General features: G+C 32.5%; 1 protein-coding gene across 1 annotated transcript in view; it reads left to right on the plus strand.

Annotated features, from left to right (window-relative positions):
* Positions 1–6,236: 6,236 nt before the first annotated feature.
* The window catches only part of LOC145242211 (uncharacterized), a 34,498-nt gene continuing 15,162 nt past the window's right edge, over positions 6,237–25,572 (plus strand). Inside the window, exon 1 of the mRNA XM_080105208.1 lies at positions 6,237–6,297. The gene's annotated coding sequence lies outside the window, so the exon portion shown is untranslated. The remainder of the gene's footprint in view (positions 6,298–25,572) is intronic.

Here is a 25,572-nt window from a genome sequence, read left to right on the forward strand (position 1 = left end):
TGTGGGTGTTATTGTATATGTATACATATATGTATATATATGTATATGCGTGTATGTATGTACATGTATGTGTGCATTTGTGTGTCTGTATGTATGTATATGTATGTGTGTATATATGTATATATATATATGTATATGTATGTGTGTATATATGTATATATAGGTTTTTTTAAAATATTTTTAACCTTTTTAATGTGTAATTTATTTATTTTCATTTTAAAAAAAAAAATTTTTTTAATATAAAAGACGCTCCATTTCATAAACTTAGCCATTTATTTGTTCCTCTGACTCATGTTTCTTAATTTCATTCTGGGACTTTCACATGCATATTTAAGTTGACCTAATTATTAACGCTAGCTTTCGCGCTTTTTGTCTGGGTCAGTTTGACCTTGCTTTTCAAATTTAAACTTTCATCGTTTTTCCGTTTTTTTTTTTTTTTTTTTTTTAAACCTTAATTTACTTGATTCCTCTGGCTTGGCAGACGTGTTTTAAATATTCTCTCCAGTGCTTTTTCTGTGCACATTTGAACTTTTCTTTTAATGATTTGGAACTCATTCCATTTGTGCTTTTTTTTCCAAGGAATTCTGCCTTTTGGATCATTTTTGACCATTTGGAACTTACCTGTTGGACTGGAAATTTTTAATTCGACCGTATTTGGATTTTACCATTCTTGGATTTTTTACCCTTCACCGGACTATCCATTCATGTGAAATCTTTTTATCATTTTTATTTTACCTCCTATTCCCCTTACCTCACCCTTTTTTTAACCAAGATCTGTGACTTATTTGTAGTTCCATTAAATACTTTTACATGCAAAATCCGATCCCGCATTTTGCTAATTCCTGCCCTCTGATGAGGAGAGTATTTCTTCGAAACTCCGCGGATTAAGGACTATCCACTTATCTTGTGCTTCCTTTTTAAAATTAAATATTTTTTTAACTCTATTTCAAGATGTCTTTTAACATGTTTTATTAATCATTTGTTCATATATATATATATATATATATATATATATATATATATATATATAATTATTTTTTTACTATAATAATTAAATACCTACAGACACTAGTGTTTCATCCTTTCGGGATTCTTCAGTGCAGGGTGTCACGATTACTACCAGTCGAACGATTCGAACCCCGCGACACGAGACATCTCTGGCTCGATTAGCGGAGGCCGTATCCATTCGGCTACCATTAATCATGTGAAATAGCGTTGAATTTTAAACATTTTAATTTAAATGTTCATTACGTCAGACAGACAGTGATCAAATCGTTATACGATGATCTACGCATAAGAGCTAAATTGACCGACTTTTTAATTCAACAGAAAGTGCTCAACGATAAGAAACATATTTCTTAAAGGGGCTGTCATAATTATTTTTTTACTATAATAATTAAATACCTACAGACACTAGTGTTTCATCCTTTCGGGATTCTTCAGTGCAGGGTGTCACGATTACTACCAGTCGAACGATTCGAACCCCGCGACACGAGACATCTCTGGCTCGATTAGCGGAGGCCGTATCCATTCGGCTACCATTAATCATGTGAAATAGCGTTGAATTTTAAACATTTTAATTTAAATGTTCATTACGTCAGACAGACAGTGATCAAATCGTTATACGATGATCTACGCATAAGAGCTAAATTGACCGACTTTTTAATTCAACAGAAAGTGCTCAACGATAAGAAACGTATTTCTTAAAGGGGCTGTCATAATTATTTTTTTACTATAATAATTAAATACCTACAGACACTAGTGTTTCATCCTTTCGGGATTCTTCAGTGCAGGGTGTCACGATTACTACCAGTCGAACGATTCGAACCCCGCGACACGAGACATCTCTGGCTCGATTAGCGGAGGCCGTATCCATTCGGCTACCATTAATCATGTGAAATAGCTTTGAATTTTAAACATTTTAATTTAAATGTTCATTACGTCAGACAGACAGTGATCAAATCGTTATACGATGATCTACGCATAAGAGCTAAATTGACCGACTTTTTAATTCAACAGAAAGTGCTCAACGATATGAAACGTATTTCTTAAAGGGGCTGTCATAATTATTTTTTTACTATAATAATTAAATACCTACAGACACTAGTGTTTCATCCTTTCGGGATTCTTCAGTGCAGGGTGTCACGATTACTACCAGTCGAACGATTCGAACCCCGCGACACGAGACATCTCTGGCTCGATTAGCGGAGGCCGTATCCATTCGGCTACCATTAATCATGTGAAATAGCGTTGAATTTTAAACATTTTAATTTAAATGTTCATTACGTCAGACAGACAGTGATCAAATCGTTATACGATGATCTACGCATAAGAGCTAAATTGACCGACTTTTTAATTCAACAGAAAGTGCTACACGATAAGAAACGTATTTCTTAAAGAGGCTGTCATAATTATTTTTTTACTATAATAATTAAATACCTACAGACACTAGTGTTTCATCCTTTCGGGATTCTTCAGTGCAGGGTGTCACGATTACTACCAGTCGAACGATTCGAACCCCGCGACACGAGACATCTCTGGCTCGATTAGCGGAGGCCGTATCCATTCGGCTACCATTAATCATGTGAAATAGCGTTGAATTTTAAACATTTTAATTTAAATGTTCATTACGTCAGACAGACAGTGATCAAATCGTTATACGATGATCTACGCATAAGAGCTAAATTGACCGACTTTTTAATTCAACAGAAAGTGCTCAACGATAAGAAACATATTTCTTAAAGGGGCTGTCATAATTATTTTTTTACTATAATAATTAAATACCTACAGACACTAGTGTTTCATCCTTTCGGGATTCTTCAGTGCAGGGTGTCACGATTACTACCAGTCGAACGATTCGAACCCCGCGACACGAGACATCTCTGGCTCGATTAGCGGAGGCCGTATCCATTCGGCTACCATTAATCATGTGAAATAGCGTTGAATTTTAAACATTTTAATTTAAATGTTCATTACGTCAGACAGACAGTGATCAAATCGTTATACGATGATCTACGCATAAGAGCTAAATTGACCGACTTTTTAATTCAACAGAAAGTGCTCAACGATAAGAAACGTATTTCTTAAAGGGGCTGTCATAATTATTTTTTTACTATAATAATTAAATACCTACAGACACTAGTGTTTCATCCTTTCGGGATTCTTCAGTGCAGGGTGTCACGATTACTACCAGTCGAACGATTCGAACCCCGCGACACGAGACATCTCTGGCTCGATTAGCGGAGGCCGTATCCATTCGGCTACCATTAATCATGTGCAATAGCTTTGAATTTTAAACATTTTAATTTAAATGTTCATTACGTCAGACAGACAGTGATCAAATCGTTATACGATGATCTACGCATTAGAGCTAAATTGACCGACTTTTTAATTCAACAGAAAGTGCTCAACGATATGAAACGTATTTCTTAAAGGGGCTGTCATAATTATTTTTTTACTATAATAATTAAATACCTACAGACACTAGTGTTTCATCCTTTCGGGATTCTTCAGTGCAGGGTGTCACGATTACTACCAGTCGAACGATTCGAACCCCGCGACACGAGACATCTCTGGCTCGATTAGCGGAGGCCGTATCCATTCGGCTACCATTAATCATGTGAAATAGCGTTGAATTTTAAACATTTTAATTTAAATGTTCATTACGTCAGACAGACAGTGATCAAATCGTTATACGATGATCTACGCATAAGAGCTAAATTGACCGACTTTTTAATTCAACAGAAAGTGCTACACGATAAGAAACGTATTTCTTAAAGAGGCTGTCATAATTATTTTTTTACTATAATAATTAAATACCTACAGACACTAGTGTTTCATCCTTTCGGGATTCTTCAGTGCAGGGTGTCACGATTACTACCAGTCGAACGATTCGAACCCCGCGACACGAGACATCTCTGGCTCGATTAGCGGAGGCCGTATCCATTCGGCTACCATTAATCATGTGAAATAGCGTTGAATTTTAAACATTTTAATTTAAATGTTCATTACGTCAGACAGACAGTGATCAAATCGTTATACGATGATCTACGCATAAGAGCTAAATTGACCGACTTTTTAATTCAACAGAAAGTGCTCAACGATAAGAAACGTATTTCTTAAAGGGGCTGTCATAATTATTTTTTTACTATAATAATTAAATACCTACAGACACTAGTGTTTCATCCTTTCGGGATTCTTCAGTGCAGGGTGTCACGATTACTACCAGTCGAACGATTCGAACCCCGCGACACGAGACATCTCTGGCTCGATTAGCGGAGGCCGTATCCATTCGGCTACCATTAATCATGTGAAATAGCGTTGAATTTTAAACATTTTAATTTAAATGTTCATTACGTCAGACAGACAGTGATCAAATCGTTATACGATGATCTACGCATAAGAGCTAAATTGACCGACTTTTTAATTCAACAGAAAGTGCTCAACGATAAGAAACGTATTTCTTAAAGGGGCTGTCATAATTATTTTTTTACTATAATAATTAAATACCTACAGACACTAGTGTTTCATCCTTTCGGGATTCTTCAGTGCAGGGTGTCACGATTACTACCAGTCGAACGATTCGAACCCCGTGACACGAGACATCTCTGGCTCGATTAGCGGAGGCCGTATCCATTCGGCTACCATTAATCATGTGAAATAGCGTTGAATTTTAAACATTTTAATTTAAATGTTCATTACGTCAGACAGACAGTGATCAAATCGTTATACGATGATCTACGCATAAGAGCTAAATTGACTGACTTTTTAATTCAACAGAAAGTGCTCAACGATAAGAAACGTATTTCTTAAAGGGGCTGTCATAATTATTTTTTTACTATAATAATTAAATACCTACAGACACTAGTGTTTCATCCTTTCGGGATTCTTCAGTGCAGGGTGTCACGATTACTACCAGTCGAACGATTCGAACCCCGCGACACGAGACATCTCTGGCTCGATTAGCGGAGGCCGTATCCATTCGGCTACCATTAATCATGTGAAATAGCGTTGAATTTTAAACATTTTAATTTAAATGTTCATTACGTCAGACAGACAGTGATCAAATCGTTATACGATGATCTACGCATAAGAGCTAAATTGACCAACTTTTTAATTCAACAGAAAGTGCTCAACGATAAGAAACGTATTTCTTAAAGGGGCTGTCATAATTATTTTTTTACTATAATAATTAAATACCTACAGACACTAGTGTTTCATCCTTTCGGGATTCTTCAGTGCAGGGTGTCACGATTACTACCAGTCGAACGATTCGAACCCCGCGACACGAGACATCTCTGGCTCGATTAGCGGAGGCCGTATCCATTCGGCTACCATTAATCATGTGAAATAGCGTTGAATTTTAAACATTTTAATTTAAATGTTCATTACGTCAGACAGACAGTGATCAAATCGTTATACGATGATCTACGCATAAGAGCTAAATTGACCGACTTTTTAATTCAACAGAAAGTGCTACACGATAAGAAACGTATTTCTTAAAGGGGCTGTATCTTCATAATGCTTGAAATTGTCCAACTGGTCTTGAAACAATTGTAACTTACAATGAAATACACTTTTTATTGCTGCACTTCCTTTTTTGAAGTCTTGGTTTTGTTAATACAGTATATCTGTAGAAATATATTTTCTTATTATATATATATATATATATATATATATATATATATATATATATATATAAAATCAAGCTGAATTACTACTTATGTGAATATTGCCTCTTATGACAATTTTATTTCTGGACCTACTTGATCGCTACATATCCTTTTACCCTCATTTTTTATTTCTCTTCTGCATTTCATAAACTCTTTCCACTAACTTTTATACATATATGGTTAGTTTCATATTGTTTAGATTCAGTTTATACTATATCAGCAGAATCATAGCTTCGCTGTGACAATTATTTTGCTGAAATCTTTCCTCAGATGAAAAGCGCATTCTTTGAAACTCGATGGATTAAAGAGTTTTTAATGTTTCTTTCTGAGTTTCCTGTCGAATAATACATTCTTGTAAATTATAATTTACAGTCTTTAACTTTGTTTTTATAAGTCACAGTATCATAAGATAAAAGTAATAGCATACTGTGACATTAGTTTTTGAAGCAGACAGAAAGCTAACATTAATAATCTACATAGTTTTCCATGTTTTGCTTTGGTTTTGAATGCCCTAATAAAACGCTAACCGTTTAGTATTTGAATTATCTGCCCTTGTTTTTTTTTCTTCTGATTTTGAAAATTTTACCCAATGGAAAACTCTTTTCGGTTCTGAATGCCCCAAAATGTAAGTTTTTTTTTTTTTTTTTTAATATTTCTTCTCAGTCCCGCACAACTTGAACCGCTTTTGACATGCAGGTGAATTTCTTTCTGAACACACGAACGTGAAAACTACAAATTTGTTTAAATAGAAAATTATCACTTAATTATGGCCGTCAAATCTAAAATCAGAAATATTCACCGGTGTTAAATCTCCACCCCTTAAAAAAAACACAAAAAAATCTCTCCAATATATTTTTGATCTCTTCAACAATTTCTTTAGCAATATTTTGTATCGTATATGTTTAATTTGTAAGACTATATAAAACATATACATTTATAATATTATTTAACATTTGTGAAAATTTTCATTTATAAAACACAGTTAGTATCTATTATTTGTCCATAATTGTCTGCTGCTTCGTTATATATTTAGTTAATAATTAAACTGTTTAAAATATTTTTAAATAAAAATTTAAATTATAAAAACAGTTTGAATTTATTATTTGCTAATAATTGTTTGTTAATTATATTGGGTTAATGTTTAAACTATGTAAAAAATATTTTTCAAAATAATAATTCTTTTAAATTGCGGAATACAAAATGTTTTATTTGGCAGGTTAACCCACGGTACTCTCCTGTCATGGAGACTTAAATGTCGAACAACAACACGGTGATTGAGTGAAAATCGTCACCATGCGTAAAAGTTCCGATTGATTTCTTCAATTTTTCCGTTTATTTACTTCAAAATAAAATACAGTTTTTTATTTTTTTTAATATTGCAAATAATTTAAAATAGATATTCTTTTTAAATTAGGTACGTGCAAAATGAATGCCGATGCTCAAAATGTATAAGCATTGCGACCCCTCATTTTGCTTAAAAATTCACCAAAAACCAGGAAATTAACCAATTTTAATGAATTCTTCAGTATTTATCAAATAATGATCACGAAATATAATAAATGCATTATTTTTATTTAAATATTAGTGAAAATGTATTATTTTGTTTAAACAAAAATACCTTTACTAAAGTTATGGTTTTCAGTAGTAAAAAAAAAAATGTATGAATTTATTTTTGCCTTTTTTTTATGAAAATAAAGCATCGTAAATTATAACAATTAAAAAAAATTTTTTACCCGAACATTACGACCCCCCCCCCAAAGTCCGTATTAATAAATTTGATATAACTCGAAGAAAAATGAATTTCTCGAGCTCCCGATATTATTGAATGAAACATTGTTTATTGTCACACAAAAAAATTATAATTGCAAAAAATATTTTTCCTTTTTTTTTTTTTTTTTTTTTTTTTTTTTAAATTACAGGTTTCACATAATTTTTATATATAAGATTTTAACATTTTCCTTGTTTGTATGAATGTGAAACTCTCGGCGTAACATAATTTTTTAATATAATTTTGAACAATAATTGATAAAAAATTTAATCTAAAAACAGGAACATAGAAAAATAATTAAATTAACAAATGGTAAAAATTATACAAACGCTCAAGATAGGAATATACAGACGCACGTTTGGGGGACGGGGAAAGAAAACTAGCACCCCCTCCCTCATTTGAATTACATTACGTCATTTTCAGAAAGCCTTTCGACTTGCTGAAATTTTGGGGTTCCGTATATCCGTGTTTACAAAACTGCCGTTTGTTACAATTTTGTGAAAGACAGAATCCCTCGCTTTTGGAGCTAATTAAGCTATTTTTTGTACAAACAAGGTGTTGTTGTTATTATTATTATTATTATTATTAATATTATAATTATTATTATTATTATTATAATTATTATTATTATTATTATAATTATTATTATTATTAATGTTATAATTATTATTATTATTATTATTATAATTATTATTATTATAATTATTATTATTATTAATATTATAATTATTATTATTATTATTAATATTATCATTATTATTGTTATAATTATTATTATTATAATTATTATTATTATTAATATAATAATAATAATTATTATTATTATAATTATTATTATTATTATTATTATAATTATTATTATTATTAATATAATAATTATTATTATTATTATTATTATTATTTGATTCAATATCTTAGGACTTTGCTTTACTAATTATCTTTTAAATAAACCCAGAAGACTAATATTTATCTTTCAAGGGATTTTTACAATGAATTTATTTAATTTCAAAATTGAGCTGGATTGGTTAGCTCACCGTGAAAATATTTTTCATAACTTTTTTTTTTTTTTTTTTTCACATGTACAAATATTTTGTCCTTTTGGAAATTAACTTTAGTCTTTAATCTTTCAAATACAATCAAAAAGTACTTGGAAACCTCAAAAAAAAAAAAAAAAAATGATAAATCGGCTTTCAAAACTAGGTCCCTCTATCTTTATTTGTCCATTTTTGGCCGTACCTACTTTAAATAATTAAGGTGTTTATTTAGATTGGCACTAATGGTGGCAATTAAAAGTAAAGAAAATACAGAAAAGTCTGTATGATATACGCAAGAGTCACGAAACAGAAGATGAAATATTTAAAAAAATCACGTAATTTGATCAAGTAGTTTTTTTTATTCAATAAAATCAAATTTTATTCCATGTTAATGTGGGGGGTGGAGGGGAGAAGGAGCGCCCATGAAAGAATCAAGGGCAGAAAACCTACTTTACTTTTATTTCAATCTTTTTTTTTTTGGGGGGGGGGGGATAATATCGCAAAGACAACCGAAGTGTAAGATTTAAAACCAAACAATAATTTATTAACGTCGAGGGTGTGAGTTCCATTATAGAAACGTTTATTCAATTTCAAGTGCACTTGAAAGCCAAATGACAACGTAATATTAGGAAAATAAACAAATATGTTACTTGTTTGAAATTTATTATTTAAATATATTTCGGAGCCGAACTCCATCCTCAGTATGTTGTTTTCTTTCTTTTTTTTTCCTCTTCTTTCTTGCTTGATGTTGGAGAAAGAAAAGTCTGTTTGTAAAGAGCCACGCGTTGTATCTCAGCAGTTGTATTTTGAAATGTGAGATTAATGTCAAGGGTGTGAGTTCCATTATAGAAATGTTGATTTAATTTAAATAAAATAAAATATGTATCAAGTGCACTTGAAAGCCAAATCAGAACGTAATATTAGAAAAATAAACAAATATTTTACTTGTTTGAGGGATGTCTGCTGAGGGGGAGGCTTGAGTGGGCTAAAACTTCTGTGTTTGAACCAACAGAATTTTGTCACTTGATTTTTGGCATTAATGACAAATAAGACAATTATCTAGGGGAGATTACTAGTAATGCTGAAGTAAAAATAAGCATATTAAGGATGCTAAATAATCTAACGAAAACTCATGACTTTTATCACCAATAACCAATGATAAAAGTCAGGAGTTTTCACACAAAATTTGCGTTGTTTCGTTGCCACTAATATTCAGGACTAGGCAGCTTTTGGAAGAATGGTGTCCTTACTAGACAATACAATATGATCATTTATCATTTCAATGGTCAGTGCAAGGCTGACTATATGGGGCGTACCATCCAGCGCTTGGAGGTGAGAATTTCCCAAAATATCCCCCCCCTTTGATATGCAGGCACAGAAAATGGCCAACATCTGGGCGTTCACTAGCATGAGTCGGTTCTTGGTGAACATTTATTGCGGTGCGAAGTCTGCACTGAGGTGTATAAGGATAAGGCATTCTCTATTTTGCATAAGTCATTTTCAAAGACACATTTTGAAATTTGCATAACAGTTGTTATCAATTTATGATAATTGCCTTTCTGCAAACAAAATACACACACAGCTTATGTGTGTACATTTAGAAATATATATAAAATCTAAATGAAAGGATATGCAGTGGTTAGGTTGTTCCTAAAGAAGAATTGTTCATAAAATTCAGTGTTCTCATAAGAAGTAGTCCGAGTAATCCGAATTGGTTGTTGCAAAATGAATGTAATTTAATTGACCTGTAGAAAAAGTCAGTTTGCAAACAATCGGAAAGAAAAATTTTTTACAAGCGTTTTTTTTTTTAATTAGATACAGAGTAACTGGTATAAAAAACTTCCATTACCAGCAAAAAAATTTGACGACTTACTTCTTGATTAGTTGAGCATATTGAGAAGTGATACACGAATTACCATTAATGTATAAGCGATGCTCTTTGTGTAAACAAATCGAGCAGAGGTCGTTTGGATGATGTCAAAACATCGTTAAACTCATGACTCACGCAGCAGCCACTAATAGCATAGTGGTTAGGAGCCTTGACTGTCATACAAATGGTCGGGTTTCAATCCTGGCTTGAGGTAGTTGCCTGTCTAGCCGCACTGATGAGCTGCAAAACAGTACTGTATGTGGATGACTATATATATATATATATATATATATATATTTTGTGTACAGAAAGTTGTTAGTTGAGACAGATCATTGGTACCGTCGGTTTCAAGCCCGATAATAAGGCCCGTTTAAGGTATACTTATCAAGCTCTCTTCAGCCAATATTCGTCTCTGAAGAGAGCTTGATAAGGATACCTTAAACGGGCCTTATTATCGGGCTTGAAACCGACGGTACCAATGATCTGTCTCAACTAACAACTTTCTGTACACAAAATATAAATACGCTCTTAAAATTTGGATTTTCCTTTTAATTGAGCACTCTGCTGGAATTCTTTTTCCAGTGGAGAATAAATCCAGTTACAAAATTTCGGAACTATTTTTTATGATAATATTAAAATACATTTACTATTTTATTGTCATTATATGATAATTTAATGTGATTACTTATTTTTCAGAAACCAAAGATACAAATTTTTAACAATGTCTTGAATTGAAGAAATGATTAATCATAGACCAACATGAAAAGGGCTTGTGTCCACCAGAAATATTCAAGTTTTGGAAAAGCCTAAAAATCAACAAAATGTTCATTACCTATCTTGTACTAAATTCCAAATTCCGATACAATTACTAATTCTGATTCTTTGTAAAGTTCTTAATATTTAACTATTTTTTCCTGATTACCTTAGAAGCACATGATAAATGTCCAGATATTTTCTCACACATATACTTGTGGAGAGGGGGGATAATCTATAAATTTTAGTTTTACTGGTAGTTCAAAATCAATAAATATCTATTATTTTATCTTAGCAGTGGAAATTTTTCTTTAAACAAAATCAAAGAATCGTTTCTAGCATCTGAAAATACGGACACATTTTTCCCATACAGATCTCGATATCCTCAATTTTTCCAGTTCCCGATTCTGATTAATCGACCCAACACTAATATATATATATATATATAAAACAGCTGACTTTGCTCGTGAGATATTCATATGGCAACTTGAATTTGTTCAAGTATATTTTGAATTTTTTGAGAAACTTTCATGAATTTTCTTTGCTCCAAAATCAATTTCAAATCGTATGTTCTAACATCTGTTATTTGTTCATAGCTTCATTGCACGTTTTTAAAATAACCATTTAATTGTTTGAATATTGAATTTCATATTGCTTTGGAAATTAATTATTATGAATTGATTACTAGAACCTATATAAAGATTGTTTTTGTTATTATCCTTGATCTTCATCTTGTGTTAAAAATGCCAAGATTGGAGTCCAGATCAGCATCTCGAAAGTTTCCGTCCCATGTCCAGTCACCTTTGGTTGTTTCTTGTGTTAAACATTTCACAAGTCGATTCAATAGTATGTAATTTGGTTAGTTGAAAATAACTGGAAATGAAACTTAAATTGAGGTCACCTAGGTCATCTCGAAAGTTAGTTTTATTCAGTCATGGGAATTAATAGAAACAGATGTGACCTCTTGTTGTTCAAAGAGAGAGTGAGTCAGAGAAATATCCAGTTCTTTGGAAAAGTGTTAGCATTAATTATATTAAGATATTCTAATAAAGATAGTGATTATCGATCACTCTGTCTAATCCACTTGACTAGTCAGTAATTTAGAATGAAGATTAAGCAGGATAACATCCTCTGCCTTCTAACTGTTGGATATCTAGGCCATGTGTATCAAGAAATCATTTTGACAAAAGCATGCACCTGCAAGAAAAATAAAATAATTATCAAATATACCAAAAGGTCATTTGAATAAAAATTATAAACCTGATACAGGCTCCTACATAAAGAACTAACAAACTGGATCAATTGTCAAAAGATAAGTTAAAAGTATGTTTGAAAGGTCATTTTCACCAAAAGCTTGCACAGGTGTAATTAAAATGAGGTCAGTTCAGTGAAATGACAATGGCTAAATAAAATTCCATTATAATGTGGCTACAGTGACAATATAATCCCAGAGGGAGCATTTCATGTGGTCAGAAATGCTTATCTAATAACATCTGAAAAGAATATTGTTGATACGAGTAGAAATCAACTGGAAATTCTTGGTCTTTCTTTCTCATCAAATCTTTCTTGGAGCTAATATATTAGATGTATTTTTTTTGTTTTGTTTTTTTTTTGCTTCTCATAAAACCGATCCTCTATATTGCTTTAAACATTTTCTTACACCTGAGGCTATCTCCTATCTTTACAAACAACCTACTAACAAATCATGTATAAAGTATTGTTGTCATATTTGGGCTGATGAACCTTCTATCTCATTTGAGGATCTTTGATAAAGTGCAGAAACCTATCTGTAATTTGATTGCCCCCCCTTTTCGTTTCTGCACTCTCTCTCTCTCTCTTTATTTCTTTTACAGAATGGTGCTAGTCTCAATTTTTTTTCTAAAAATACTATTACATCATGTCTTCTATTCCTTGTTTCTTTTGTTTCATCTTGTTTGACTCATTGGTCTAGTGATCACCATGGATTCACTATTTTAATACCTCATTATAATACAATTTTGATACCTCATTATAATACAATTTTGATACCTCATTATAATACAATTTTGATACCTCATTATAATACAATTTTGATACCTCATTATAATACAATTTTGATACCTCATTATAATACAATTTTGATACCTCATTATAATACAATAATTTCGATACCTCATTATAATACAATAATTTCGATACCTCATTATAATACAATTTCAATACCTCATTATAATACAATTTTGATACCTCATTATAATACAGCTTCCTATTCCAGAGAACTCTCTTCCTACTGACTGTTTTCCTCAGCCTTTGTTTTTTTCAAAACTAATGTAACATTCGGGGGAGGGGATTTATTGTCTGTTGTAATATATATATCTTATTATTATTAATACGCGTGTCTCTTATTACGTATATGTATGCGATTGTGATACATCTACTGTGTGTGTATATATATACATATGCGAATAAAGTTCACCATACTTTTTTTTCCTATTTTCTTAGTCTTCTCTTTGGGATGCAATTCTTCCCATTACTGGTCAATGAGTTGCAGGGAATATCTCAGATGAAAACACAACGCTGATTTTCTGGCACGGACCACTTTATTTCATCTATGAGTGAACTGAGAGGAAGCCATCGCATTGTTGATTCAAGCTTTCTTGCATTTCTTTCTTCAACACATTTTTGCATCTAACTTGACATGTCTGTTTCGTCCAAAATCAGAAGCCAGACTGCACTTACATGCAAGCAAAAATATATCTTCCTCTTTTTATTTCGTGCTCTTTCTTTTCCATGTTTTCTTTCACACAAACCAAATGACATTTCAGGTGCTACTAATATCCTCAACTACCATGTTTGACATATGTCAACAGCCTTAACCCCTTCAACTCTTTCTGCACTAACTAACCTGCACAGCAAACTCACAATTTTCACCATTACCCGGAGTAAATTACATATCACTTAGGCCAATAAGCATCTCATGTCTTTGTGATAATAATTCTTCATTCATGCTAGTTCCTGACATCATGTGGCTTCATGCTTTGTCTGAAGCAATTTCCATAAAACAAAAACACTTGGAAGATTTAACTCTAATATCTTTTTTGTTTTTTTATTTGAGTCACCACTCAAATATATGACATTTTTTTAGCAAGATAAGGAGACAGATGCCAAAAAATAAAAAGATTAGTATAGTTCCTCTTGGTCACTAGAAATGGACGCAGCAATAGACCTCAATATACGAGACTTCCTTACCAGCCTTGCTCTTTAATGAAATGTCACGCTAGAGACCATTGTGAACTTATTTGACTATGAGTGTTTCTTTATGTTAAAATGAATGTGCTCACTCACTACTGCACAATGTGCACTTACCTGTGGTGATCGTCTCCCACATATTGTTGCAGGTTAAGGCTATCTGTCACCCAGCCAGAATTACAATGAAGAGTCCTCAAACCTAGCAAACCTAGCAAAACCAATTTACAAACAAATGTTTATTATTATTTTTTAGTCTACAAATCGCATTCATTTACTTAAGTGAATAACAGACTTGAAACATTTTGCTCTACATTAGTCCCATTAACAAAGTCTCTTGGCTGAGACCCTAAAGGGATCTAACCTGCCTCGAAAGGTCCTGTGGCTGAATTGTTCACTAACTCCCCCCAAAATCAACAACCTGCTATCCAAAAATTAAACTCTCCCATCTTCTGCCTCCTTTTTGGGGCATGGTGGGTGGGGGGGGGGGCATATATACCGTCCCTATTCTCATGGGATCTCTCTATCCTTGATACTTTCTTGTCCTTTGTTAGTGGTCACTGTTCATTTTTCTCGAGGTTAGCTGCTCCAGACATCTACTTAAGATAACATCTAAGATTGTCTCCATTCCTGGGGCTTACATGCAAATAACCCCGGATATTGTTTTTTCTCACAAAAGCGATTCCAGTAGGACCTTTCCTGTTCACTGAAGTACTTATTTGCATAAAAAGGAATTTCTTTAAAATTAAGTTTTCCTACAATAAAATGAAGTGAAAGAACCATATTTATTGTATTAGGATGCATTTTTTGTGTCCCCACCTTCTCTTACAAACTTAAAACTTAGTTTAGGGTTAGGTTAGGGTAAAACTAAAACAACATAGGTCACTTTTTTCTTTTTTTGTGTGTGTGTGCGAAGTGGTTGCTGTTTACATAATTTCCTCACCACTATGAAATGTTTTGAAAAATGAAGATTTTATGAAAGTAATTCCACCTATTTCTATTTAAAACAGAAAAAAAAGTGTTTGGATCAGTAAAAATATTTTAATTTCTTTGTGACAAAATTAAGAAACCATCTATATATAAAAAAGTGAAAATGTGTGTATGTATGTATGTCTGTTCGTTTTTTGTGTATGTCTGCAAAAGGCCTTTTCCGGCGGGTTCCCAAGGCCGTCGCTCATTCTTAAAACTTTTTATATCACATTGAAATCATAATATCTACGAATTAACAACGGGGGTCGCCTGTCTATTTAATTTGCCCGACTTTGAAAAGCTAAATATTCCACATTTTTGGATCGCCGCATATCGATTCGGCTTTTTCGTATAATAAAAGCGAAACTAATTCGGAGCTGGCATCATTGTTCTGTTCGCGATCGCCAGGAACATCCAAAAGCAATCAGCTTTGATCAATGCGGAGTTTCTCCTTATATCAGACAATTGCTATTCAATTTGGAAAATCCCCTTTAAGTGGAGAGCTGGTCCCCCCCCCATCATCATTGGGAAACCAAAACTGCCCCGCAATGAAACAAAGTAAACAAACCCCAAAAGACTGCCCGCAGTAAATAAAAAACTGCCGCATCATCGTAACGCTCCGGTGATGACCTCATTAAGCGGCCACCTGTCAATCAAACCTCTTTGACTTGACTCACTTAACTTAACATGCTTATCAATTCCTCTCCCCCTCGTGGCTAAGATGGTAAGGTGGCTGGCTTTTTTTCCCTTTTGTTTCCACCTTCGCGTCAAGGCTTCGCACTACCTTACTACTAAAACTTTTTTTTCTTTTATACCTCCAAACACCCAGCCAACGTTTTTGTTTTTAACACACACACCTTGAAACACCCGGGCAACGTCGGATATCCCCTTCGCCCGCTAGTCTATAATATAAATCTCACCAGTCTGTTTAAATGTATGTATGTATGTATGTATGTCTGCCTAAAACTTTCGACTGAGGCAACAAATTTTCACAAGATTAGTATCGTTTTGATGCTCAACCCTTCAGATGACAAATATTGAAAAATTGGCAAAAAACATTAATTCCTTTACCCTCAACTGGACACTTTTCTACAGGAAAGGGTCGTTTTTTTTCGCCAATATTTTCGGAAGTCATCCCCTCTAGCCTTAATTTAAACCTTTGCCACTTTCAGTTTGGCTGTGGACTCAACAGCAAAGACATCATGTTTTTTTCATGTTGTTCTACTTCTTCATGATACAGGGTTGAGCCTGCCTGCCTACTACCACTTTTTTTTTTTTTTTGCTAAACACACATCAAACACCTGGGCAATGCCGGGCATGCAGGCTAGTTTGCTTATATGTGTAGATTTACCATTAATTCAGCAGGAAGAGAGTTCTTATTACTTGTTAAGTATTTATAGAAAAGTAATCATCCACATTAAAATATAAAATATTCCATTGTATTTATGACTTTTTCTGTTTTTTTCCGGTTGTTTACATGAAACCTTCAAATTTTTTTAATAATCTAATTTATAAAACTCACTATGTCTGTCTGTCTGTTTGTCTCCATATTTTCAAACTCTATCTCTTCCAAAACTAAAAGTCGCAGAGCAGTGCTCAAATGATTGGATTTCTTTTATGGGTCTTTAGCTGGTTAAAATAGTTTTTAATGGGTCAAAATTGAAAAAAATTGTTATACATTTTGACATTCATCTTAGTTTATTTTTAATTGGTTCATATGCATGTCACGTTGGTACAGTGGTAACGTCACCAGCTTTGAATGCTACAGTTTTGCTTTTGGTTCCGATTCTAGCTGATGGCACCCAAATATACTTTTTTACTTTTGAAATTATAACTATAATAATATATATGAAATCTGGATAAATTAAAATATCATATTTAAGCATATTTTATGACCGGGCAAAGCCAGGTGCCCCCACTCGCACCCCCCATTAGTTTGGATTAATGTCATAATTGTTTGCCACATTTTTTTATGTAAACTCCTTGATTAATGGATAGATCTCATATAAATCAAACACTATCTTATACCTTTTGATAATTAATCTAAGCCATGCTTAGGTTCCTCTGTCTCTTCCTACAGTTTTCAAGAATGGTCTTATTAATAAACTGGTCCTTGCATTTCCACCTGCATCCTGCCTTTTCTTTTTTCAGACATACTCTGAAGAAGGTGTTCATAGATGCTGTCTGCAACCAGGCTAGTGAAGAGCTTGTAGGTCCTAGTGAGACAGCAGATGGGTCTTTACTTACTAGGGCATTGTGTTTCACTCGTTTTGGGTATGAGGGTTGAATCACCTTTTAACAGCCATGCTGGCATGGCCTCTTCACTCCTCAATAGTCTGGTGAAGCAACTACTATAATGATTATGAAGTGCTGTTAGTTGCTTAAGTTAGAAATTGGGTAGGTTGTTTATGTCAGGCTTTTTGTAATTTTGGAACCCGTTCTGTTTTATCATTCCAGCTGTTATCTCTGACTTTGGTATTCCTAGTTTGTTTTCCTTGCTTTTAGCAACATCTAGAATCCATTTGACCTCTTAATTTCATGTACTCTCATTCTTCAATTCTCCAGCTGTTGCTTTTCTGGCGGCTATTCTACTGTGATTAAATCCCTTATCAAATTTCAATAGAACACTCTTGCATTTTATTCAAACCGTTTATTTTCACTAGAATCGGAATGGTTTTTCTCCTATATGAGCCCTTGTGTTGGTAAGTTTATATCTTAAAACTTTTCCACAAACCTCTTTCTTTTTTAGATTTACTTCACTCAAAATTTTCCAAAATCAAAGAGCCCTTTACTGTGGCTAACACTTGATTTTTAGATGAGATGCATAGATATTTGTATATTCCATCACAGTTTTATCTCCTAAATGTTGAGTTAGTAAAAAAAATCAGAAATATTAATTTTCCTCTCATTTATTGACAAATTAACTATATTATAGTATAGTTCTCTTGGTCTCTTGATCTTATTGGATTCCAGGACAAGAATCCTTCTAGTCTGGTGGAGCATCCAGCTTCATGTTATTACCATTCATTTAGAGAAGGTGCATCGATCCTCACACAAGGAGATCTTAATTGGGATGCGAATACTATGTAATTTTTAAGAGGAGATTTTATTTGGGCTTCAAATACGATGTTTTGAATATTTAGTCAGGGTTTACTTGGAGGAAGTATTCTTATGCTAGGTTGTCCTGAAAAACCTATGTACAAAGAAACCTTGAACACTCGAAGACAGCGTATAGTAGGCATTCAATTTTTATTTTTATTTTTGCTTAATTTTACTTCAGTTGAAGTTATCAGATATTAAGGGCACCCCATTCTTGGAGTGAATACTTGATATCTATACGAGATACATAGATATTCAACTATTCGATTAAAGTTCTCCTTTTCATTTAAAACACTGAGTTATAAAGAAGTTGGAGCATAATTTTCCTCTCAGCAACTGATCATTTAATTATTTTATAGTCTACATCTTTTGCAGTCGGTTGGTCTTACTGGATTCCAGGACGAGAATTCCTCGTTTGGTAGAGTATCCAGTTTCATGCTGTTACTTGAAGTAACATCACTTGGAGAAGTGCATCACTCCTCATATAAGTTAGTGTTATTTGGGATGCGAATACGATGTAATTTTGAATATTTAGTCAGGGTTTACTTGTAGGGAAAAGTATCCTCATGCCAGGTTGTTGTGACAAACCCCTGTACAGAGAGATCTTAGACACTCGAGGATAGTGTCAAGTAGGCATTCAAGTTCTCTATGCATTCTCATGTGTCTACTCTAATCTACTCTTTTTGCAAGCTTCACATGTGAAAAGCAAATCTGTAATAGATTACTTGCATTTCAGATTTATTATAGAACAAATATTATTTGCAAGATTCTCTCCTTTGGTTTTGTGGTTTTCTAACTGATCAATAAATAGGGAGTAATCCAGAAAATCTGGTCATATTCATGGCTACAGTAATCCAGCTGCGTTGAATGAGAATCCAAAACTCCTTTTGTGGCAGACTTTAAGCAGAAAACAGATACCCAAGAAAAAAATCCCCAAACAGCAATCTGAAAATATAAAAATTAAAAGGACAAAAATATAATTTCTGTGTGCGTCAACCACGTACAAAATGACCACCCGTGATAACATATGGAATTACATGGTTTAATATTTGGAAAACTACTTGCTTTTTGTCTAATTTTTATTTTTTGCCAATACTACACTGTGACAAGGCAATTTGGTACGCGAGTGCACATTTAATAGCCTTTGTTTATGCTCGTGCATAGCATAAACGAAAGCTAGGCTGTAAAATGGAAAATAGTCCCAGAGTTCAGGGGTTAATATTATGCAAAAGAAATCAAACAAAAAACTTTTTAGCCAGTAAACACTCAAAAAAAATGCCCCCCCCCTCTCTCAGGTGGCCATAAAGTAGGTGCTCATTTTAAGTTAAATTTACATGGAAAAGTGATCACCCACTTTTCGAAAAAGTAATTTCTTCATATCATGAAAACTATTTTTTTGCGACGGAAACGATTTGCAGATTCGTTTTTAGCACATTGAAATCTACAATATATATATATATATATTGTTATATACGAACGTGAGACGGGCCTTAAAGTAAAATAATACCGGTAATCGTGAAGAAAGAGAGAGCCTGTTTCCTCCGTTTGACTATAGGTGGCGTTACTGTCTGTCCACCCAGTTACGGAAGCACAAAATGTATATAATGGCACCCTTGAAATAAAAATAAATGTTTTGTTATATTTTAATTTTAACATGTTTTTTGGGGTTTTTTTTGCAAACATATTTAAGTTTTATTTTTTTTTTGCAAACATATTTAAGTTTTATTTTTTTTTTTGCAAACATATTTAAGTTTTTTTGTTTTTTTTCAAACATATTTACGTTTTTTTTGTTTTTGCAAACATATTTAAGTTTTATTTTTCCAAACATTTACGTTTTGTTTGTTTATTTTCAAACATTTACGTTTTTTTTTTGTTTTTACGTTTTTTTTTTTTTTTTTTTTTTGTTTTGCTTTTTTGCAAGCATAAACTAAATGTTTTTGCTATATTTTTCTTTTAAACATATTTATGGGTACAACCGTTTTTCTGTGAGCATTTTTTACGCTCTTATAATAATAAAAAAAATCAACGTTTTTTTCTTTTATCTTTTTTTTATGGACCCCACCCCATGTTTCTTAATTTTTCTGCACTTATTTTACCTTTTCCTCGAGTATTTATATATATATTTGAAAAAGGATATTGTAAAACCTTAATCTTACTTGAAACTGCTATTAAAAAATAACGCAGTACAATAAGTGCATAAGCAAACTTTTCAAAAAGAAAAATATTTCTACAATATTTAGTTTATGCTTGCAAAAAAAAACAAAAAAAAACGTAAATGTTTGAAAATAAACAAGCAACATAACGTAAATGTTTGGAAAAATAAAACTTAAATATGTTTGCAAAAACAAAATAAAAACATGTTTAAAATTAAAATATAACAAAAACATTTATTTTTATTTCAAGTGTGCCATTATAAACATTCTGTGCTTCCGTAACTGGGTGGACAGACAGTAACGCCACCCACTGGCGTAGCTAGGGGGGGGGGCATTTTGAGAGGGTAAAAATAGAAAGTAGAAAAAATAAATAAAAATAAACAAAAGTTAACAAAAAATATGAAATTTTATACCAAAAAGGTTGTAAAAAAATCGGAATTTTGGGGGTATCGGAATCAGAAAAAATGTGTCCCTATTTTCTGAGTGTCAGGGGCGGGGGCGGCATTTTGAGATGGTAAAAGGGGAAAATCGAAAAAAATGCTAACAAAAAATCTGAAATTTTATATCGAAAAGGTTGTAAAAAATGGGAACTTTTGTAGTTATTGGAATCGCAAAAAGGTGTCCCTATTTTGCGAGCGGCATATGTCAGGGGGCGGCATTTTGAGAGAGTAAAAATAGAAAGTAGAATAAATAAATAAAAATAAACAAAAGCTAACAAAAAATATGAAATTTTATACCAAAAAGGTTGTAAAAAATCGGAATTTTGGGGATATCGGAATCAGAAAAAAATGTGTCCCTATTTTCTGAGCGTCGGGGGGCGGCATTTTGAGATGGTAAAAGGGGAAAATCGAAAAAAATGCTAACAAATTCATACTTAAAGGGGAACTTTCATATAAATTTTTATCGAATAGGTGCGAAAAGAAAGTTGGATATTTGGGTGTATATACACCGACATCAAAGAGGAAATAACATTAGATGCGAAAGTTTGAATTCATTAATTTTATTACGGTCCAATTCATGAGGCTAAGACTTTGAAAATATCAAACGTTTGTTTTTGTAGCATACTTTTTATAACTCCTTGTAAACTTTACAATTGCTAGCTGGGGGATCGGACAAAATCACCCCGGGCAACCCCCACCATCTACTTAAAACAAAAGGAAAACAGATAAAATCTCAAATGAATAAAAAATATTAAAAATCAGTTTTCATATTTTAATTTTAATTTAATTGAATTTAGGAAAATTAGATACCGTAGAACTAATTTTTAGCAACGTATGAAAATTAAGCAACTACAGAATAAATGTTAACTTAATAATAATGGACCAGTTTTCCTACCTAGCAAAAAATGTACGAATTTTCCGGGCACCCAAATGCCGGGGGGGGGGGGGCAATTTTACTACCGCCCCGGGCGGCAAAAGGTCTAGCTACGCCACTGACGCCACCTATAGTCAAACGGAGGAAACAGGCTCTCTCTTTCTTCACGATTACCACAATACCTAAATAAACACACAGTTTCGCGGTGATTGAATGACTATCGTCATCGTTTGTAAGAATTCCGACTTGCTTCTTTTCAGTATTGTATAAATAAATAAATATGTTTATTTACTTTTTTATGAATAGCATGCAATTTTATATGTTTAATAATTCCAGAAATATGAATATTTTAACATAAATTAATGAAATGTTTAATAGTTACAAAAAAATAAATGTTACCAAATTTCTTTTCAATTTTTCCGTAACTTACTTTTCAGAAGTATACCCACGCTTTTTGAACACTATATAAAAAAAAGTACTCAGTTCTTTCCTACATTTCCAGCCGCAATGGCGCTTTTTAAAAGATGAATTCGGTGTAAATCTAAAACTAGTTCCCCACAAAATTTTATACCATTATTATCCAACAATATCCGGTGACGGTGTTCCGTATGTTTCTCCCTTTTGTTATTTCTCAAGTTCCCTAGTTCCTCGTGGAGCATATAAGAATTCATGCGTTGCAATATTTTCTCACTACAGGAAAACAATCAGTGAGTTACAGAGTTTATTTTTTACGAAATAAATAAATAAAGAGCGGTTCAACAACAGTGCTATAGATATTGTAGAAATATCTCCCCCATTTTGCTCTTATTCGCCAAAATATCGAAGAACATCGACTCTTAGGATCTCCCTCTCAAATTGTATTTTTTTTTATTTTATTTTATTTTTTTTTTTTTGTGAAGTAAAGTTTACTCTTTAAAGTATATAAAATTTTACAATTATATCTTTCGTCTCCATAATTCTCAATTCTTCCTATTTGTTATTCTTATATTCTCGATTATAGTCTATAGTACTTCTTAAATTTTAGAGTTAAAATTTGTCGGTAAAATTGCAGTATAGTTAACAGTCGAGAAATCGTAATTTTCGGTGTGTGCTAACATTTAATGATACGGTAAACGTGTCCAGTAGCTGATCCTAATAGGGTTGCCATAGTATAATAAATATTTGGTGCCAAATCTTTCAGAAAAAAAAAAAAAGGCCAAAAAAAAAAGGCCAAATTGATAACTGTAGCCAAATTTTTACGGTATTATTATACAAACACCGTGACAGCGAATTAGTAAAATCTTTTACGTAGTATTCTGTTACGTTTCGGTGTGCTGAACACGAATCTGAAAACTGGGTTAGGGTTAGGGTTAGGGTACATTTTTTTCTACTAATTCGCTGTCACGGTATTTGTATAAATTTACCATTTTTACAAACAAACTTTTTATTTTATGAAAGATGGTGAGTATGTGCGTAAATATATAAAAATATTTTTTTCACGTCATTATTGTTATTGGTAAATATTACCTTATGCTATAACAGAATACCGACCACTCTAATTTGGTTTTGTAGGGGTATTCAAGGTCGCTGACAATGAATCTGATAATCAAATCCATTACAAATTTACTGTTTGCATGGTATAAAACCCTGGACCCAGGAACTACTTTGCGGCATTTCACTGTCTTCATTAATGCTACATTAGTGTTTTCTTACATGATGTGTTTGCACGCACGTAGTAAAGTGATTTATCACATCTCGGAGGGATCGTTAGCAGACATTTGAAATTACAAGAAAGTTTTTTTAAAAAAAAGTTCATTTTTTTGTGTTGTTACGTAGTTTTAATGCTTTTTAATTGATCTAAAAAATTAAGTTTTCACAAGCGGTTTACAAAAATGTTTTCATTTTTCTTAGGGGGGGTGTTCAGTTATAAAACTTGTGTAGTTTAACAGGTGCTTCTGCAGTTTAATTAACCGCTTTTCAGTAAGTAACGCGCTGAGATTTACCAAGTAGAATACCATTTAACATTTCACAGAAATTCTGCTAACATTTGATGCCAGACACCAGCCACCGCCACAAGACACCAGCCACCGCCCCTCCAAATGTAAACAAAATTTCTGTGAAATGTTAAATGGTATTTTACTCGGTAAATGTTGGCGTGTTATTTACGGAAAAACAATTAATTAAACTGCAGAAGCACTTGTTAAACTACACAAGTTCTATAATTGAATACCACCCCTCAAAAGAACGAAAAACATAAATGTTTTTGTAAATCACTTGTGAAAACTTACTGACAGCAGTTTTACAATTAAATGAGGTGAAAAGTTTTTATTTTATGAAAAATATTTCTTGTCATTTAAAATGTCCGCATGTATTCATGCGCTTTGTGAAATGTCAAGTGACTACGTGCGTGTGCACACATTTCAGTAAGAAACCGATCGCGTGTAGCGTAAACAAAGATGGTGAAATGGTGCAAAATAATCCCAGAGTCCAGGGTTTTATACCATGAAAATGGTAAATTTGCTTTGGGTTTAACTATCAGATTCGTTGTCAGCAACCTCGAATACTCCTAGAAAACCAAATTAGAGTGCTTGGTGTTCTGTTGTAGTGTAAGGTAATATTTACCTTGTTATTTTTCTGTGTGTGTGGATTGGTGATGTTTTAAACCGATGCATTTCATATATATATATATATATATATATATATATATATATATATATATATATATATTGAAGAGTTTAGTTCCCAAATATTTACGTTTCTTTATTATGATTTTTCATTGTCCAAAGGAGGTAATTTATCTTCTTGTATCTTATAATGCAATTGTTTTAGAAGTTAGAGAATGGATCGTTTTCACTTTTTTTTTTTATGGAAACCAATTCTGTAACCTGTCCAAGGAAAGAATTAATTTGCTTGTACCTTTATTAGGAAGATATTGGGTACTTCTGCTTTTTTAATAATTTTTGGTTTTAATTTTTCCTCTAAATTATATATGATTGAATTACATATGAAAATCTATGTATCCAATGGATCAAAAAGTAATTACTAAAATAATAACCAAAATAAACTACATATTAGTATATTGGTTCGGGTGCTATAAATGATATTGAATAGTGATTACTGTTCACCAAAAATGTCCGTTGAAAATCATTATGATCTTGGTGAGGGTTGATTCAGAAGGGTCTAAAATTTGCAAACAGTTTATTTTGTTTTGTGCATAGTTTTCGGATGAGTAAACATTTTTCCCAACAATCATCTTTGTTGGGAAATTTGTGCTGAAAAGTGTCCTTCTATCATGAAAGCCATGAATTGAAAGTGCATCCGTTGTTAGAGTCAAAGGTGAATTCTGATATATTGCATTTGAAAGATCAACACAAGCTAAATTACTGGTATCTTGAAGTTAAAATTTTTGTGTTAATGTTATTAAATTTAAATTTCAAATTGATCTTGTTGAGCGAGGATTTGTTTAAGAACGTCTGCAAAAATAGAAACTTTCTTTTAAGGTTGAAACTTGTCATTGCCAATTGTTATGAATTAGTTGCTATGAATTAAGTCTTCCTATTTATAAGCCGAAAAAAGGTTCTTTTAAGTCTATTTCTTGTAATTTAATTTTAATTCAAAAAGGTCCACACATGGTGTTGTTGATGTCTGCTGCTGCTGCTGCTTTGTTTCTAGATGTTCTAACTCAGGATGACATATTATTTTGTTCTTGCATGAAGATGCGATAAGTTATCTCAGA

This window comes from Euprymna scolopes, chromosome 21 (genome assembly GCF_053919585.1).
Source record: "Euprymna scolopes isolate OS-2025 chromosome 21, ASM5391958v1, whole genome shotgun sequence".
In the NCBI taxonomy this organism is placed as follows: Eukaryota; Metazoa; Mollusca; class Cephalopoda; order Sepiida; family Sepiolidae; genus Euprymna; species Euprymna scolopes.